At 49.5% G+C, this 19,848-nt stretch overlaps 1 protein-coding gene across 1 annotated transcript in view; it reads right to left on the bottom strand.

The window, feature by feature from the left end:
• Positions 1-19,848, bottom strand: part of LOC147118342 (uncharacterized) — a 72,072-nt gene that overhangs the window by 8,242 nt on the left and 43,982 nt on the right. Inside the window, exons 2-3 of the mRNA XM_085983887.1 lie at positions 4,494-4,601; positions 2,130-2,223 (exon numbers count right to left, since the gene is read on the bottom strand). The gene's annotated coding sequence lies outside the window, so the exon portion shown is untranslated. The remainder of the gene's footprint in view (positions 1-2,129; positions 2,224-4,493; positions 4,602-19,848) is intronic.

Here is a 19,848-nt window from a genome sequence, read left to right as displayed (position 1 = left end):
TCTCCAGTCTCTCCACATAACTGAAGTCCCTCATCCCCGGTACCATTCTAGTAAATCTCCCCTTAACCTTCTCTGCTCTAAGGAGAACAATCCCAGCTTCTCCAGTCTCTCCACATCACTGAAGCCCCTCATCCCTGGTACTATTCTAGTAAATCTCCTCTTAACCTTCTCTGCTCCAAGGAGAACAATCCCAGCTTCTCCAGTCTCTCCACATAACTGAAGTCCCTCATCCCTGGTACCATTCTAGTAAATCTCTGCACCCTCTCCAAGGCTTTGACAACCTTTCTAAAGTGCAGTGCCCAGAATTGGCTGGGGCCTAAACCTTCCATTACTACAAACCATTCTCCAAGAGAAGAATGTGAAGATACAAAAGCAATAAAATCGCCAGGATCTCTCTAGCTGTGTTTGAGACAGACCGTGACCCAGCGGCTCCATGTCGGTGTTTATGTTCCACACGAGCCTCCTCTTCATCTCACCCCAGCAACATATCCTCCTATTCCTTTCTCCCTCATGTGTTTATCTAGCCTCCCTTGAATGCATCTATGCTATTCGTCTCAACCACTCCCTGTGGTAGCGCGTTCCGCATTCTCACCACTCGCTGGGTAAAGAAAGAGGAGAGAGAGTTGTGAATCTTTGGAAATCTCTCCTCCACAGGGCTGTGGATGCTCAGTACATTCAAGACTGAGATGGATAGATTTGTGGACACTAACAGAACCAAGGGATATGGGGATAGTGCGAGAGGGTCGAAGATTGGCATATAATTGGCAAATGAAGTTCAGCACAGATAAATGTGAGGTATTATATTTTGGTAGGAAGAATAGGGAGGTCACTTATCAGTTGGAGGGTGCGCTCTACTCGGAGCTCCGGCACGGCAAGAGAGCCCCAGGTGGGCAGAGGAAACGCTTCAAGGACACCCTCAAAGCTTCCTTGAAAAAGTGCAACATCCCCACCGACACCTGGGAATCCCTGGCCCAAGACCGCACAAAGTGCAGGAGAAGCATCCGGGAAGGCGCCGAACGGCTCGAGTCTCTTCGCCGGGAGCAAGCGGAAGCCAAGCGCAGGCAGCGGGAGGAACGCACGTCAACCCAAGCACCCCACCCACCCGCCCCTTCAACCACCGTCTGCCCCACCTGTGACAGAGACTGTAGGTCCCGCATTGGACTCATCAGTCACCTGAGAACTCATTTTTAATGTGGAAGCAAGTCATCCTCGGTTCTGAGGGACTGCCTAAGAAGAAGGAGGGTGCGAGTCTAAGTGGGGTAGAGGAACAAAGTGTCCTAGGAGTACAAATACACAAATCACTAAAAGCTGCAACACAGGTTAGCAAGGCCATAAAAAAAAAGCAAATCAAACTCTTGGGTTTATTTGTAGAGGGACAGAATTGAAAAGTAGCGAAGTTATGCTAAGCCTGGATCAAACCTTGGTTAGACCACACTTAGAGTACTGTGTACAGTTCTGGTCGCCATATTATAAAAAGGATATAGAGGCACTGGAGAGGGTGCAGAGAAGATTTACAAGGATGATACCAGAAATGCGAGGGTATACATATCAGGAAAGGATGAACAGGCTGGGTCTCTTTTCTCTTGAAAACAGAAGGCTGAGGGGTGACCTAATAGAGGACTTTAAAATTATGAAAAATTTTGATAGAGTGGATACAGAGAGAATGTTTCCACTTGTGGGGAAGAGCATAACTAGAGGCCTCAATATAAGATAGTCACCAAGAAATCCAATAGGGAATTCAGAAGAAACTTCTTTACCCAGAGAGTGGTGAGAATGTGGAACTCGCTACCACAGAGAGTGGTTGAAGCGAATAGTATCGATGCATTTAAGGGGAGGCTAGACAAGCATATGAGGGAGAAGGGAATAGAGGGTTACGCAGATAGATTTAGATGAGGAAAGATGGGAGGAGGGTCGTGTGGAGCATAAACGCCAGCATAGACTGGTTGGGCCGAATGGCCTGTTTCTGTGCTGTATATCCTATGTAATGTAATCCTATGTAAGATCAGCCGTGATCTTTATGAACGGCGGGGCAGTCTCGAGAGGCCGTATGGCCGACTCCTGCTCCTATTGCTTATGTTCTCATTAGTGAGGAGGTAGCCAATACCCAAATGGCTTCTTCATTCACTTACCTGGGGCCTTCTATAACTGTCAACGGGTTGAGAAGAGAGCTGGGTCCATTGCAGATCTACCCTCACTTGGATCCGCAAAGACCACCCTTGGAAGCTGCGAAATACAAGAGCGAAACAATGATTGGGGGAATAGTCCCTGTTCAACAACAACTTGCACTGATACAGCGCATTGAACGTAGGCCAAACCTCCCATGACCTTTCACAGGAGCGTACATCAGACAAAATTTGACACCGAGCCGCACAGGGTGATACTACGAGGCAGGATTTTAAGGAGCATCTTAAAAGGAGCAAAGAGAGAGAGAGAGACGGCGAGGTTTAGGGAGGCAATTCCTGAGATTAGTGCCTAGATGGCTGAAGGCACGGCCGCCAATGGTGGGGCGAATGAAGTGGGGGAGGCCAGAGTGGGAGGAATGCAGAGATCTCAGATGGTTGCTGGGATGGAGGGAGCGAGGCCATGGTGGGATTTGAACACGAGGATTAAAATTGAGACATAGCTGGACGGCGACTGGCTATATATATAAATAATATATCTACACAGTCCCATCAAACACTGCCAGAGCACGTCCAGCATGGGTTAGATACAGAGTAATGCTCCCACTACACTGTCCCAGCAAACACTCCCAGGGCAGGTACAGCACGGGTTAGATACAGAGTAAAGCTCCCTCTACACTGTCCCATCAAACACTCCCAGGGCAGGTACAGCACGGGTTAGATACAGAGTAAAGCTCCCTCTACACTGTCCCATCAAACACACCCAGGGCAGGTACAGCACGGGTTAGATACAGAGTCAAGCTCCCTCTACACTGTCCCATCAAACACACCCAGGGCAGGTACAGCACGGGTTAGATACAGAGTCAAGCTCCCTCTACACTGTCCCATCAAACACTCCCAGGGCAGGTACAGCATGGGTTAGATACAGAGTAAAGCTCCCTCTACACTGTCCCATCAAACACTCCCAGGGCAGGTACAGCATGGGTTAGATACAGAGTAAAGCTCCCTCTACACTGTCCCATCAAACACTCCCAGGGCAGGTACAGCACAGGTTAGATACAGAGTAAAGCTCCCTCTACACTGTCCCATCAAACACTCCCAGGGCAGGTACAGCACAGGTTAGATACAGAGTAAAACTCCCTCTACACTGTCCCATCAAACACTCCCAGGGCAGGTACAGCACGGGTTAGATACAGAGTAAAGCTCCCTCTACACTGTCCCATCAACCACTCCCAGGGCAGGTACAGCACGGGTTAGATACAGAGTAAAGCTCCCTCTACACTGTCCCATCAAACACTCCCAGGGCAGGTACAGCACAGGTTAGATACAGAGTAAAACTCCCTCTACACTGTCCCATCAAACACTCCCAGGGCAGGTACAGCACAGGTTAGATACAGAGTAAAGCTCCCTCTACACTGTCCCATCAAACACTCCCAGGGCAGGTACAGCACGGGTTAGATACAGAGTAAAGCTCCCTCTACACTGTCCCAACAAACATTCCCAGGGCAGGTACAGCACGGGTTAGATACAGAGTAAAGCTCTCTCTACACTGTCCCATCAAACACTCCCAGGGCAGGTACAGCACAGGTTAGATACAGAGTAAAACTCCCTCTACACTGTCCCATCAAACACTCCCGGGGCAGCTACAGCACGGGTTAGATACAGAGTAAAGCTCCCTCTACACTGTCCCATCAAACACTCCCAGGACAGGTACAGCATGGGTTAGATACAGAGTAAAGCTCCCTCTACACTGTCCCATCAAACACTCCCAGGGCAGGTACAGCACGGGTTAGATACAGAGTAAAGCTCCCTCTACACTGTCCCATCAAACACTCCCAGGGCAGGTACAGCACGGGTTAGATACAGAGTAAAGCTCCCTCTACACTGTCCCATCAAACACTCCCAGGGCAGGTACAGCACGGGTTAGATACAGAGTAAAGCTCCCTCTACACTGTCCCATTAAACACTCCCAGGGCAGGTACAGCACGGGTTAGATACAGAGTAAAGCTCCCTCTACACTGTCCCATCAAGAGAGAGCAATGGAAAGAGATGTAACAAAAAAGAGAGCGAAAAGGAAAGACAGAGAGAGAGGGAAAGCAAAAGGGAGACAGAAATAAATGAAGCCAGGAAGAGTGGGAAAAGTAAAAAGAAGGAATAGAAAAGAGCAAAGGAAAGAGAGAGACAGAGAAATGGAAAGAGGGAGGAAAAATAAGAGAAATGCAAAGAGTGGGAAAAAAGAGGGAAAAGGAAAGGAGGAAAAAGAGGGAAACGGAAGAGCGAGAGAAGAAGGGAAAGATGGGAAGGGAAGTGAGGAGTGGAGGGAGAGTGAGGCCAGACTGCGCGAGGTTCAGACGGTGAAGTTAAAAGACTCACCGTTGTTGGAGCTTTGATCGACTCACAGTCACAGGTTCTTTCTATCATCAACCCATCGTTCTGGTCAGGTGGATCGGACGGAGCTGGCGTCTGACGTCCATACTGGAGCTGGGAGGTGGGCGGGTCATGGAAAAAAAACAAGGAATTGCTCGATTAGGGATCGCTCTGTGATCGGGAAAAAACATCACCTGCGTTTTCCTGATCAATCCTGACATTTAACCCTTGGCGAACAGGAGAGGTCAACTTAGGTCAATCGATCGCTGGAAAAGTAAGGACACGGGATTCTTTTCCAGAGTTTAGCTGATTGTCCTTCTCAGCCGTGGCTCAGTGTGTCTCACTCTCTCTCCCCTCTGAGTTAGAAGTTCGTGGGTTCGAGCCTCCCTGCCCACAATCCAGAGACTTGAGCCCCATTATCCAGGACCCACACTCCCGGTGCCAGTACTGAGGATCGCTGCACTGTCGGAGGGGGCAGTACTGAGGGATCGCTGCACTGTCAGAGGGGGCAGTACTGAGGGATCGCTGCACTGTCAGAGGGGGCAGTACTGAGGGAGCGCTGCACTGTCAGAGGGGGCAGTACAGAGGATCGCTGCACTGTCAGAGGGGGCTGGACTGAGGATCGCTGCACTGTCAGAGGGGGCAGTACTGTGGGAGCGCTGCACTGTCAGAGGGGGCAGTACAGAGGATCGCTGGCACTGTCGGAGAGGCAGTACTGAGGGAGCGCTGCACTGTCGGAGGAGCAGTACTGAGGGAGCGCTGCACTGTCGGAGAGGCAGTACTGAGGGAGCGCTGCACTGTCGGAGGGAGCAGTACTGAGGGAGCGCTGCACTGTCGGAGGGGCAGTACTGAGGGAGCGCTGCGCTGTCAGAGGGGCAGTACTGAGGGAGCGCTGCACTGTCGGAGGGTCGGTACTGAGGGAGCGCTGCACTGTCGGAGGGGCAGTACTGAGGGAGCGCACTGTCGGAGGGGCAGTACTGAGGGAGCACTACACTGTCGGAGGGTCGGTACTGAGGGAACGCCGTACTGTCAGTGGGACAGTACTGAGGGAGCGCTGCACTGTTCGAGGGTCGGTACTGAGGGAGCACTGCACTGTCGGAGGGGGCAGTACTGAGGATCGCTGCACTGTCAGAGGGGGCAGTACTGAGGGATCACTGCACTGTCGGAGGGGCAGTACTGAGGGAGCGCTGCACTGTCGGAGGGTCGGTACTGAGGGAGCACTGCACTGTCGGAGGGGGCAGTACTGAGGATCGCTGCACTGTCAGAGGGGGCAGTACTGAGGGATCACTGCACTGTCGGAGGGGCAGTACTGAGGGAGCGCTGCACTGTCGGAGGGGCAGTACTGAGGGAGCGCTGCACTGTCGGAGGGTCGGTACTGAGGGAGCGCCGCACTGTCAGTGGGACAGTACTGAGGGAGCGCTGCACTGTTCGAGGGTCGGTACTGAGGGAGCACTGCACGGTCAGAGGGGCAGTACTGAGGGATCACTGCACTGTCGGAGGGACAGTACTGAGGGAGCGCTGCACTGTCGGAGGGGCAGTACTGAGGGAGCGCTGCACTGTCGGAGGGGCAGTACTGAGGGAGCGCTGCACTGTCGGAGGGGCAGTACTGAGGGAGCGCTGCACTGTCGGAGGGGCAGTACTGAGGGAGCGCTGCACTGTCGGAGGGGCAGTACTGAGGGAGTGCTGCACTGTCGGAGGGGCAGTACTGAGGGAGCGCTGCACTGTCGGAGGGGCAGTACTGAGGGAGCACTGCACTGTTGGAGGGGCAGTACAGAGGGAGCGCTGCACTGTCGGAGGGTCAGTACTGAGGGAGCGCTGCACTGTCGGAGGGGCAGTACTGAGGGAGCGCTGCACTGTCGGAGGTTCAGTACTGAGGGAGCGCTGCACTGTCGGAGGGTCAGTACTGAGGGAGCACTGCACTGTCGGAGGGGCAGTACTGAGGGAGCGCTGCACTGTCGGAGGGTCAGTACTGAGGGAGCGCTGCACTGTCGGTGGTGTCGTATTTCAGATGAGACATTAAACTGAGAGACCCCGTCTGCCCTCTCAGGTGGGGCGTAAAAGATCAAACAGACTATTTCAAAGAAGAGCAGGAGGGAGTTAACCCCGGTGTCCTGGGGCCAATAATTATCCCTCAATCCAACATCACTAGCACAGACTATTTGGTCATTTAACTCATTGCTGTTTGTGGGAGCTTGCTATACACTAACTGATTGCTGCAATTCCGACATTACAAGAGTGGCTACACTTCGAAAAATGCTTCATTCGCTGTGCAGCGCTTTGGGACGTCCTGAGGTCGTGAAAGGTGCTGTAAAAATGCAAGTTGTTTCTTTCTTGCTATCCTCAATATTATTCTTAGTCATTCTGGTCACTTTTACTGATCCCAGTTTATTATTTCCGGATTTTAAAAAAAACTGAATTCAAATTCTCAAACTGCTGTGGTGGGATTTGAACTCATATTCGCTGGATTATAAATTTAGCAACATAACCACAACACTACTTGTACAATGGCACTCGCTGACTTGACACAGTTGTTGTTACGACAACAACATTTCAGCCACATGCACTCATTTTAGCAAAGAACGTGGGGAAAAAACTTGATATAGCACTTTTCACAACCTCAGGACGTCTCAAAGCGCTTTACAGCCAATTTTTGAAGTGTGGTCACTGTTGTAATGTAGGAAATGCGGCAGCCAACTTGCACACAGCAAGCTCTCAGAAACAGCAATGTGATAAATCTCCAGGTAATATGTTTTTTAGTGATGTTGGTTGAGTGATAACTGTCGGCCCCAGGACACCGGGGAGAACTCCCTCCCCCCCACGGGGCTCACAGGGTTTTTTTTACTCGTTCCTGGGATGTGGGCGTCGCTGGCAAGGCCAGCATTTACTGCCCATCCGTAGTTGCCCTTGAGAAGGTGGTGGTGAGCATCCTTCTTGAACCGCTGCAGTCCGTGTGGTGATGACACTCCCACAGTGCTGTTAGGGAGGGAGTTCCAGGATTTTGAACCAGCAACGATGAAGGAACGGCGATATATTTCCAAGTCAGCATGGTGTGTGACTTGGAGGGGAACTTGGAGGTGGTGGTGTTCCCATGCACCTGCTGCCCTTGTCCTTCTAGGTGGAAGCAGTCGCGGGTTTGGGAGGTGCTGCCGAAGAAGCCTTGGCGAGTTGCTGCAGTGCATCTTGTATATGGTACACAATGCAACCACGGTACGCTGGTGGTGGAGGGAGTGAATGTTTAAGATGGTGGATGGGGTGCCAATCAAGCAGACTGCTTTGTCCTGGATGGTGTCGAGGTTTTTGAGCTGCACTCATCCAGGCAAGTGGAGAGTATTCCATCACACTCCTTACTTGCGCCTTGTAGATGGTGGAAAGACTTTGGGGAGTCAGGAGGTGAGACACTCGCCGCAGAATACCCAGCCTCTGACCTGCTCTTGTTGCCACAGTAGTTATGTGGCTGGTCCAGTTAAGTTTCTGGTCAATGGTGACCCCCAGGATGTTGATGGTGGGGGATTCGACGATGGTAATGCCGTTGAATGTCATGGGGCAGTGGTTAGACTCTCGCTTGTTGGAGATAGTCATTGCCTGGCACTTCTGTGGCGCGAATGTTACTTGTCATTTATCAGCCCAAGCCTGAACGTCGTCCAGGACATGTTGCATGCTGGCATGGACTGCTTCATTATCTGAGGAGTTGCGAATGGCGCTGAACACTGTGCAGTCATCAGCGAACATTCCCAATTCTGACCTTATGTTGGAGGGAAGTTCATTGATGAAGCCGCTGAAGATGGTTGGGCCTAGGACACTGCCCTGAGGAACTCCTGCAGCGATGTCCTGGGGCTGAGAGGATTGCCCTCCCGACAACCACAACCATCTTCCTTTGTGCTAGGTATGACTCCAGCCAGTGGAGAGTTTTCCCCCTGATTCCCATTGACTTCAGTTTTACTAGGGCTCCTTGATGTCACACTCGGTCAAATGCTACCTTGCTGTCAAGGGTAGTCACTCTCACCTCACTGTCTTAGCGTCTCATCCGAAACACGGCACCTCCGACAGTGCAGCACTCCCTCAGCACTGCACTGAAGCATCAGCCTAGATTATGTGCTCAGGTCTCTGGTGCGGGACTTTGAACCCACAACCCTCTGACTCAGAAGCGAGCGTGCTACCAGCTGAGTCACAGCTGACATCACTGCATGTGTGTATCTACGTAACAATCCTCTAACACCATCCAGTGCAAAACTTTGAAGATTTTCTCTGTTACCAAAGTTTGTAATTGATAAGAACATAAGAAATAGGCGCAGGAGTCGGCCCTTCGAGCCTGCGCCGCCATTCAGTGAGATCATGGCTGATCTTCTACCTCATCTCCACTTTCCTGCACTATCCCCATATCCCTTGATTCCCTTAATATTCAAAAATCTATCTATTGATCTCTGTCTTGAATATACTCAATGACTGAGCCTCCACAGCCCTCTGGGGTAGAGAATTCCCAAAATTCACCGCCCTCTGAGTGAAGACATTTCTTCCTCATCTCAGTCCTAAATGGCCGACCCCTTATTCTGAGACTGTGAGCCCTGGTTCTAGACTCCCCAGCCAGGGGAAACATCCTCCCTGCATCTACCCTGTCAAACCCTGTAAGGATTTTGTATGTTTCAATGAGATCACCTCTCATTCTTCTAAACTCTAGGGAATATAGGCCTAGTCTCCTCAATCTCTCCTCATAGGACAATCCCCTCATCCCAGGAACCAGTCTGGTGAACCTTCGTTGCACTCCCTCTATGGCAAGTATACCCTTCCTTAGGTAAGGAGACCAAAACTGTGCCCAGCACTCCAGGTGTGGTCTCACCAGGGCCCTGTATAATTGCAGTAAGATGTCTTTAATCTTATACTTAAATCCTCTTGTAATAGAGACCAACATACCATTTGCTTTCCTAATTACTTGCTGTACCTGCATGTTAACTTTCAGTGATTCATGTACAAGGGCACCCAGGTCCCTCTGAACACCAACATTTCCCAATCTCTCACCATTTAAATAATACTCTGCTTTTCTATTTTTCCTACCAAAGTGGATAACTTCACATTTCTCCACATTATACTCCATTTGCCATGTTCTTGCCCACTCACTTAGCCTGTCTATACCCCCTCTTGAAGTCTCCTTGCATCCTCCTCACGACTTACATTCCCACCCAGCTTTATATCACCACATAGCGGTTCAGGTCTGGGCACTGCACCTCAGGATAGATATATTGTACTTGGAGGGGTTGCAGCGCAGATCCACCAGACTGATACCGGGCTAAAAGTGTTAAATTATGAGGACAGGTTGCATAGACCAGGCGTGTATTCCCTCGAGTCTAGAAGATTAATTGAGGTGTGCTAGGGTAGATACGGAGAAACTATTTCCTCTGGTGGGACGGGGAGTCCCGAACAAGGGGGGCATCACCTTAAAATTAGAGCCAGGCCGTTCGGGGGTGATGTCGGCAAGCACTTCTTCACACAAAGGGTAGTGGAAATCTGGAACTTTCTCTCACCTGAAAGGCTATGGATGCTGGGGGTCAGTTGGAGCTTTCAAGACCGAGCGTGACAGATTTTTGTTCGGTCAGGGTATCAATAACAACAACTTGTATTTATATAGCGCCTTTAATGTAGTGGAATGTCCCAAGGCGCTGCACAGGAGTGTTATAAAACAAAGTTTGACACCAAGCCAAATAAGGAGAAATTAGGGCAGATGACCCAAAGCTTGGTCAGAGTTTTAAGGAGTGTCTTAAAGGAGGACAGAGGGATAGCGAGGCAGAGAGGTTTAGGGAGGGAATTGCAGAGCTATGGGGCACAGGCGGGCAAATGGAGTTGAGGTTACAGATCAACCACGATCTAACTGAACGGCAGAACAGGCTCGAGGGGCCGAATGGCCTCCTCCTGTTCCTTAGACTAGAGACACTGGGGTTGTTCTCCTCAGAGCAGAGAAGGTTAAGGGTAGATTTGACAGAGGTGTTCAAAATCATGAGGGGGTTTTGATGGAGTAGATAGGGAGAAAGCGTTTCCACTGGCAGGAGGGTCGGCAACCAGAGGACACACAGATGTCGGGTAATGGGCAAAAGAACCAGAGGCGACATGAGGATAAGAAAATTTACGCAGCGAGTTTGCCGTGATCTGGCAAGCGCTGCCTGGAAAGGGCGATGGACGCAGGTTCAATAGTAACTTTCAGAAGGGAATTGGATAAATACTCGAACAGGAAAAAAATGCAGGAATATGGGGGGTGGGGAGAGTGGGACTAATTGGGTGGCACTTTCAAAGAGCCAGTACAGGCACGATGGGCCCAACGGCCTCCTTCTGCGCTGTAAGATTTAATGTCAATTAGATTACAGAGACCATTAGTGGATCGGTTTGCTTGGTGGTACCGTTGGGTGTATTTATTACCTGGTGTGCTAGCACACTCCAGAATACTGCGTTCCCTTTATAATTCCTGCTTCCTACATTAATTAGAGCAGAACATGCCTGCATTTTATAGTACTCCATCCTTCATTCATAACCATTGTAGCTTATTGCATATTAATATTAAGTGTGTTCAAATTCAGTTGTCTGCTGCACTGTATATTTAATATTATGGAATTACTACAGGGCGTCTCAGCCAGAATTATACATTATTATTATCACTTTATGTATGAAGCACGGTGGCATAGTGGTTAGCACTGTTGCCTCACAGCGCCAGGGACCCGGGTTCAAATCCGGCCTCGGGCGACTGTCTGTGTGGAGTTTGCACATTCTCCCCGTGTTTGCGTGGGTTTCCTCCGGGTGCTCTGGTTTCCTCCCACAGTCCAAAGATGTGCGGGTTAGGTTGATTGGCCATGATAAAAATTGACCCTTAGTGTTAGGAGGGATTAAATACATGGGGTTACGGGGATAGGGCTTGGGTGGGATGGCTGTCGGTGTAGGGACCGGGTGCTAGGGTTTGGATGATCAGCCATGATCTCGTTGAATGGCGGAGCTGGCTCGAAGGGCCGAATGGCCTACTCCTGCTTCTATGTTTCTATGAATACTCAGTGTGACAGAGTATTATACGTCAGTACATTAGAATTATTGTACATTTTGATCATAAGAAATAGGAGCAGGAGTAGGCCATTTGGCCCTTCGAGCCTGCTCCACCATAGATGGGAAAGGTAGCATAGTGGTAATGTCACTGGGCTAGTAATCCAGAAGCCTGGACTTGTTGGGATCGACAGAAATCAACAGGCTGAGACTTTCTTTTGGTAAAGGACAAAACGTGTCCTGCTTTTATCACATCTCCACATGGACTGGAAAACCTCAGCCCCCTGCAGGGTTACAAGCAGGGGCTGATGAGTCATCACGTAACCCGACACTCTTAAAGGGCCCGACACTCTTAAAGGGGCCCTGCACCAATAACCCAACCCAGCATGTCCATACCACAGCATTGCTATACAAAGTGAATTGTGTTAGGTACATATAACAGCATTGGGTACACATTGTGTTATTGTCCCTTTGTGGCCTCCGCCACAGACTAATGATCTAGAGACGTGAGTTCAAATCCCACCACGGCAGCTGGGGAAATTTAAATTCAGTTAATTAAATAAATCTGGAATAAAAAGCTTGTGTCAGTAATGGTAACCATGAAACTATTGGACTGTTGTAAAAAACCCATCTGGTTTAGTAACAGCACACCCTGTAAAGTCCTCCTCACCAACATCTGGGGACTTATGCCAAAATTGGGAGAGCTGTCCCACAGACTAGTCAAGCAACAACCCTGACATTGTCATACCTTGCAGCCAATGTCCCAAAATCCTCCATCACCATCCCTGGGTATGTCCTGTCCCACCGGCAGGACAGACCCACCAGGGGTGGCGGCACAGTGGCATACAGTCAGGAAAGAGTGGCCCTGGGAGTCCTCAACATTGATTCAGGACAAAAAAGGGCAAGGAAACCTGCTGATTACCACCTACCGCCCTCCCTCAGCTGATGAATCAGTACTCTGCCATGTTGAACACCACTTGGAAGTAGCAAGGGCACAGAATGTACTCTGGGTGGGGGACTTCAATGTCCATCACCAAGAGTGGCCCAGTAGCACCACTGCTGGCCGAGTCCTGAAGGACGTAGCTGCCAGTCTGGGCCTGCTACACAGGTGGTGAGAGAACCAGCATGAGGGGAAAAACCTACTTGACCCCATCCTCACCAATCTACCTGTCGCATCTGTCCATGACAGTATTGGTAGCAGTGACCACCACACAGTCATTGTGGAGACGAAGTCCTGTCTTCACACTGATGACACCCTCCATTGTGTTGTGTGGCACTATCACCGTACTCAGAGCTCCGGCACGGCAAGAGAGCCCCAGGTGGGCAGAGGAAACGCTTCAAGGGCACCCTCAAAGCCTCCTTGAAAAAGTGCAACATCCCCACCGACCCTAGGAATCCCTGGCCCAAGACCGCACAAAGTGGAGGAGAAGCATCCGGTAAGGTGCCGAACACCTCGAGTCACTTCGCTGGAAGCCAAGCGCAAGGAGCGTATGTCAACCCAAGCACCCCACCAACCCTTCAACCACCGTCTGCTCCACCTGTGACAGAGACTGTAGGTCCCGCATTGGACTAATCAGTCACCTGTGAACTCATTTTTAATGTGGAAGTAAGTCATCCTCGGTTCCGAGGGACTGCCTAAGAAGAAGAAGCTAAATGGGATAACTTCAGAATAGATCTAGCAGCTCAAACCTGGGCATCCATGAGGTGCTGTGGGCCATCAGCAGCAGCAGAATTGTACACCACCACAACCTGCACCCTCATGGCCCGGCATATCCCTCACTCTACCATTACCATCAAGCCAGGGGACAAACAGTGGTACAATAAGTTGTGTAGACGAGCATGCCAGGAGCAGCACCAGGCGTACCTAAAAATGAGGTGCCAACCTGGGGAAGCTGCAACACAGGACTACATGCATGCTATAGACAGGGCTAAGCGATTCCACAATCAATGGATCAGATCAAAGCTCTGCAGTCCTGCTGCATCCAGTCATGAATGGTGGACAATTAAACAACTAACGGGAGGAGGAGGCTCAATGAATATCCCCAGCCTCAATGATGGTGGAGCCCAGCACATGCGTGCAAAAGACAAGGCTGAAGCGTTTGCAACCATCTTCAGCCAGAATTGCCAAGTGGATGATCCATATCAGCCTCCTCCTGAGGTCCCCACCATCACAGAAGCCAGTCTTCAGCCAATTCAATTCACTCCACGTGATATCAAGAAATGGCTAAGCGCACAGGATACAGCAAAGGCTATGGGCCCTGACAACATCCCGGCTATTGTGCTGAATACTTGTGCTCCAGAACTAGCCGTGCCTCTAACGAAGCTGTTCCAGTACAGCTACAACACTGGCATCTATGCGACAACGTGGAAAACTGCCCAGGTATGTCCTGTCCACAGAAAGCAGGACAAATCCAATCCGGTCAATTACCACCCCATCAGTATACTCTCAATCATCAGCAAAGTGATGGAAGGTGTCATCGACAGTGCTATCAAGCGGCACTTACCTGCTCACTGATGCCCAGTTTGGGTTCCACCAAGACCACTTGGCTCCCGACCTCATTACAGCCTTGGTCCAAACATGGACAAAGGAGTTGAATTCCAGAGGTGGGGTGAGAGTGACTGCCCTTGACATCAAGGCAGCATTTGACCAAGTGTGGCATCAAGGAGCTCTAGTAAAACTGAAGTCAATGGGAATCGGAGGGGAAAACGCTCCACTGGCTGGAGTCATACCTAGCACAAAGGAAGATGGCTGTGGTGGTTGAAGGTCAATCATCACTGCCCCAGGACATCGCTGCAGGAGTTCCTCAGGGCAATGTCCTAGGCCCAACCATCTTCAGCTGCTTCATCAATGATCTTCCCTCCAACATAAGGTCAGAAATGGGGATGTTCGCTGATGACTGCACAGTGTTCAGCGCCATTCACAACTCCTCAGATAATGAAGCAGTCCATGCCCGCATGCAACAAGATCTGGATGACGTTCAGGCTTGGGCTGATAAATGGCAGGTAACATTCGCGCCACAGAAGTGCCAGGCAATCACTATCTCCAACAAGCGAGAGTCTAACCACCACCCCTTGACATTCAATGGCATTACCATCGTCGAATCCCCCACCATCAACATCCTGGGGGGGTCACCATTGACCAGAAAGTTAACTGGACCAGCCACTTAAACACAGTGGCAACAAGAGCAGGTCTGCGGCGTCTGTCTCACCTCCTGACTCCCCAAATTCTTTCTACCATCTACAAGGCACAAGTAAGGAGTGTGATGGAATACTCTCCACTTGCCTGGATGAGCGCAGTTACAACAAGCTCAACACCATCCAGGACAAAGCAGCCCGCTTGATTGGCACCCCATCCACCACCTTAAACATTCACTCCCTCCACCACCGGCGCACCGTGGCTGCAGTGTGTACCATCTACAAGATGCACTGCAGCAACTCGCCAAGGCTTCTTCGGCAGCACCTCCCAAACCCGCGACCTCTCCCACCTAGAAGGACAAGGGCAGCAGGCGCACGGGAACACCACCACCTCCAAGTTCCCCTCCAAGTCACACACCATCCTGACTTAGAAGTATATCAGCCGATCCTTCATCGTCGCTGGGACACAATCCTGGAACTCCCTCCCTAACAGCACTGTGGGAGTACCTTCACCACACGGACTGCAGCGGTTCAAGAAGGAGGCTCACCACTACCTTCTCAAGGGCAATAAGGGACGGGCAATAAATGCTGCCCACATCCCATAAACCAATAAAAAAAATAAGATCATGGCTGATCTACCTCAGCTCCACTTTCCTGCCGTTGAGTATATTCGATCTCTGTCTTGAATATACTCAACGACTGAGCCTCCACAGCCCTCTGGGGCAGAGAATTCCAAAGATTCACCACCCTCTGAGTGAAGAAATTTCTCATCTCAGTCCTAAATGGCCGACTCCTTATTCTGAGACTGTGACCCCTGGTTCTCGACTCCCCAGCCAGGGGAAACATCCTCCCAGCATCTACCCTGTCAAGTCCTGTAAGAATTTTGTATGTTTCAATGAGATCAGCTCTCATTCTTCTAAACTCTAGAGAATATAGGCCTAGTCTACTCAATCTCTCCTCATAGGACAATTCCCCATCCCAGGATACATGGGCAAATTACATGGCAGATGCAGTATAACGTGGATAAATGTGAAGTAAGCCACTTCGGTAGGAAAAACAGAAAGGCAGAGTATTACTTAAATGGTGTTAAATTGGGAAATGTTGATGTACAAAGGGACCTGGGTGTCCTTGTACACAAGTGCGAGGTGATGCATTTTGGACGGACAAATAAGGCAAGGGAATACACAATGAGTGGTAGGGCCCTAGGAAGCACAGAGGGTCAGAGGGACCTTGGTGTACATGTACATAGATCCCTGAAGGCAGCAGATCAGGTAGATAAGGTGGTTAAAAAGGTATATGGGATACTTGCCTTCATTAGCCGAGGCATAGAATATAAGAGCAGGGAGGTTATGATGGAGCTGTACAAAACACTGGTAAGGCCACAGCTGGAATACTGTGTGCAGTTCTGGTACCACACTATAGGAAGGATGTGATTGCTTTGGAGAGGGTGCAGAGAAGATTCACCAGGATGTTACCTGGGATGGAGCGCCTCAGCTATGAAGAAAGACTAAACAGGCTGGGGTTGTTTTCCTTGGAGCAAAGAAGGCTGAGGGGGGACCTGATTGAGGTGTACAAAATGATGAGGGGCATAGATAGGGTAGATAAAGAGGAACTTTTCCCCTTAGTAGGGGGGTCAATAACAAGGGGGCATAGATTCAAGGTAAGGGGCAGGAGGTTTAGAGGGGATTTGAGGAGGAACTTTTTCACCCAGAGGGTGGTTGGAGTCTGGAACTCACTGCCTGAAAGGGTGGTAGAGGCAGGAACCCTCACAACATTCAAGAAGCATTTGGATGAGCACTTGAAATGCCATTGCATACAAGGCTATGGACCAAATGCTGGAAAATGGGATTAGATTAGACAGGGCTTGATGGACGGCGCAGACACGATGGGCCAAAGGGCCTCTTTCTGTGCTCTATGACTCTATGACTCACTGAAAGCAAACATGCAGGTGCAGCAAGCAGTTAGGAAGGCAAATGGTATGTTGGCCTTCATTGCAAGAGGATTTGAGTACAGGAGCAAGGATGTCTTACTACAGTTATACAGGGCCTTGGTGAGACCACACCTGGAGTACTGTGTGCAGTTTTGGTCTCCTTACCTAAGAAAGGATATACTTGCCATAGAGGGAGTGCAGCGAAGGTTCACCAGACTGATTCCTGGGATGGCAGGACTGTCGTATGAGGAGAGATTGGGTCGACTAGGCCTGTATTCACTAGAGTTTAGAAGAATGAGAGGGGATATCATTGAAACGTATAAAATTCTGACAGGGCTAGACTGACTGAATGCAGGGAGGATGTTTCCCCTGGCTTGGGGGGGTCTAGGTAATGAGGGGTCACAGTCTCAGGATACGGGGTAGGACATTTAGGACTGAGATGAGGAGAAATTTCTTCACTCAGAGGGTGGTGACCCTGTGGAATTCTCTACCACAGAAAGCTGTGGAGGCCAAGTCACTGAATATATTTAAGAAGGAGATAGATAGATTTCTAGACACAAAAGGCATCAAGGGTGACGTAATAAAACTCACTACGCACTTGGTTTGAGTATAAAGCAAGGCTTTAATCAACTTATTTCAGAACATGGAGGTCTAGTTGTACTTCACTAGTTCCTGTCTTACAAAATGTCCCTGGCAAGCTGGGGCCCACTCCGAGTATTTATACTCCTTGAACAGCGGCACCAGATGGCCGTCCAGTGTTATTTCATAGGTAGTTTCTCGATGATGAGATTTATGACAAAGGGGTATGGGGAGAGAGCGGGAATATGGTATTGAGAGAGAGGATCAGCCATGATCAGATTGAATGGTGGAGCAGGCTCGAAGGGCCGAATGGCCTACTCCTGCTCCTATTTTTTTTTCTAGGAGCCAGTCTGATGAACCTTCGTTGCACTCCCTCTATGGCAAGTATATCCTTCCTTAGGTATGGATACTTGTATTGATCTCACAATTATAATAAACCCTTAGATTAGTACACCAATTTAAAAGTCTACATTAGTGCTAGGATGTGGGCATCGCTGGCAATGCTAGCATTTATTGCCCATCCCCAATTTCCCTTGAGAAGGTGGTGGTGAGCCGTCTTCTTGAACCGCTACAATCCATGTGGTGAAGGTACTCCCACAGTGCTGTTAGGGAGGGAGTTCCAGGATTTTGACCCAGCGATGATGAAGGAACGGCGATATATTTCCAAGTCAGGATGGTATGTGACTTGGTGGGGAACTTAGAGGTGGTGGTGTTCCAAGGCACCTGCTGCCCTTGTCCTTCTAGGTGGTAGAGGTCGCAGGTTTGGGAGGTGCTGCCGAAGAAGCCTTGGCGAGTTGCTGCAGGGCATCTCATAGATGATGCACGCTGCAGCCATGGTGCGCCGGTGGTGAAGGGAGTGGATGTTTAAGGTGGTGGATGGGGTGCCAATAAAGTGGAGAGTACTCCAGCACATTCCTGACTTGTGCCTTGTAGATGGTGGAAAGGCTTTGTGGAGTCAGGGGGTGAGACACTTGCTGCAGAACACCTAGCCTCTGACCTGCTCTTAGAACATAAGACGTAGGAGCAGGAGTAGGTCATTTGGCCCCTCGAGCCTGCTCTGCCATTCAATAAGATCATGGCTGATCTGATCTTGGCCTCAACTCCACTTCCCTGCCCGCTCCCCATATCCCTTGACTCCCTTATCGTTCCAAAATCTGTCTATCTCCACCTTAAATATATTCAATGACCCAGCCTCCACAGCTCTCTGGGGAAGAGAATTCCAAAGATTCACAACCCTCTGAGAGAAGAAATTCCTCCTCATTTCCGATTTAAAAGGGTGCCCCCTTATATTTAAATTATGTCCCCTAGTTCTAGATTTTCCCACGAGGGGAAACATCCTCTCTGCATCTACCCTGTCAAGCCCCTTCAGAATCTTATATGTTTCAATACGATCCCCTCTCATTCTTCTAAACTTCAACGAGTTCGTATTCGTAACAAAATAGACGAGTTGACGGTACAAATAACTACACATGGGTATGATCTGGTGGCCATTACAGAAACATGGCTGCAAGGTGACTATGACTGGGAACTAAACATCCAGGAGTATTTGACTATTAGGAAGGACAGACAGGAAGGAAAGGGAGGTGGGGTGGCTATGTTAATAAAGGATGGAATCACTGCAATAGTGAGAAATGATATTGGGTCAAATGATCAGGATAGTGAAACAGTTTGGGTGGAGATAAGGAATAATAAGGGAAAAAAGTCACTAGTGGGCGTAGTCTGTAGGCCTCCTAACAGTTGCAACTCTATTGGTCGGAGTATAAATCAGGAAATAGTTGGGGCTTGTAATAAGGGAACAGCTATAATCATGGGAGATTTTAACTTTCATATTGACTGGACAAATAAAATTGGGCAGGGCATCCTTGAGGAAGAGTTCATAGAGTGCATTAGGGACGGGTTCCTTGAGCAGTATGTTACTGAACCAACCAGGGGGCAGGCAATCTTAGATCTGGTCCTCTGTAATGAGACAGTATTAATAAAAAATGTCCTAGTAAAGGATCCCCTTGGAATGAGTGACCATAACATGGTTGAATTCCAAATTCAGTTGGAGGGTGAGAGAGTTGGATCTCAAACCAGCGTACAGGAAACTTTTTTTATCCGGGACCGACGTGGTGCTGGTTCATCAAAAATTCCGGATAACCGAAAGCTATAGTAAAAGATACGGAGCTGAGAGCTCCGTATAAAGCAACAAACCCTGTTGCTTAGCAACAGGTTCAGAAGAATGGCCACAAGTTCCAAGCGTCTCTGTAGCCTAGCAACAGCTGCAGCCACACCCTTGCACTGCTACAGATCGAGGAAGGCAAGTAATAAAACTTACCTGAACCTACTCCTGAATTTTGCCGGTTAACCGAGATTTCCGGTTATTTAGGTGCCGGTAAATCGAAAGTTTCCTGTACTAAGCTTAAATAAAGGAGACTATGAAGGTATGAGAGCAGAGTTGACTAAAGTAGACTGGGAAAATAGATTAACGTGTAAGACGGTACCTGAGCAGTGGTCTACATTCAAGGAGATATTTCACAACTTTCAAGAAAAATGTATTCCACTGAGGAAAAAGGGGCGTAAAAGAAAAGACAGCCATCCGTGGCTAAGTAAAGTAATAAAGGATAGTATCCGACTGAAAACAAGGGCATATAAAGTAGCCAAATCTAGTGGGAGGATAGAAGATTTAAAAGCCAGCAAAGAATAACTAAAAGATTAATTAAGAAA

Source organism: Somniosus microcephalus, chromosome 4 (genome assembly GCF_052327205.1).
Source record: "Somniosus microcephalus isolate GS21.2 chromosome 4, FLI_Smic_1.0, whole genome shotgun sequence".
In the NCBI taxonomy this organism is placed as follows: Eukaryota; Metazoa; Chordata; class Chondrichthyes; order Squaliformes; family Somniosidae; genus Somniosus; species Somniosus microcephalus.
This window is presented reverse-complemented; position numbering and strand designations above follow the sequence as displayed.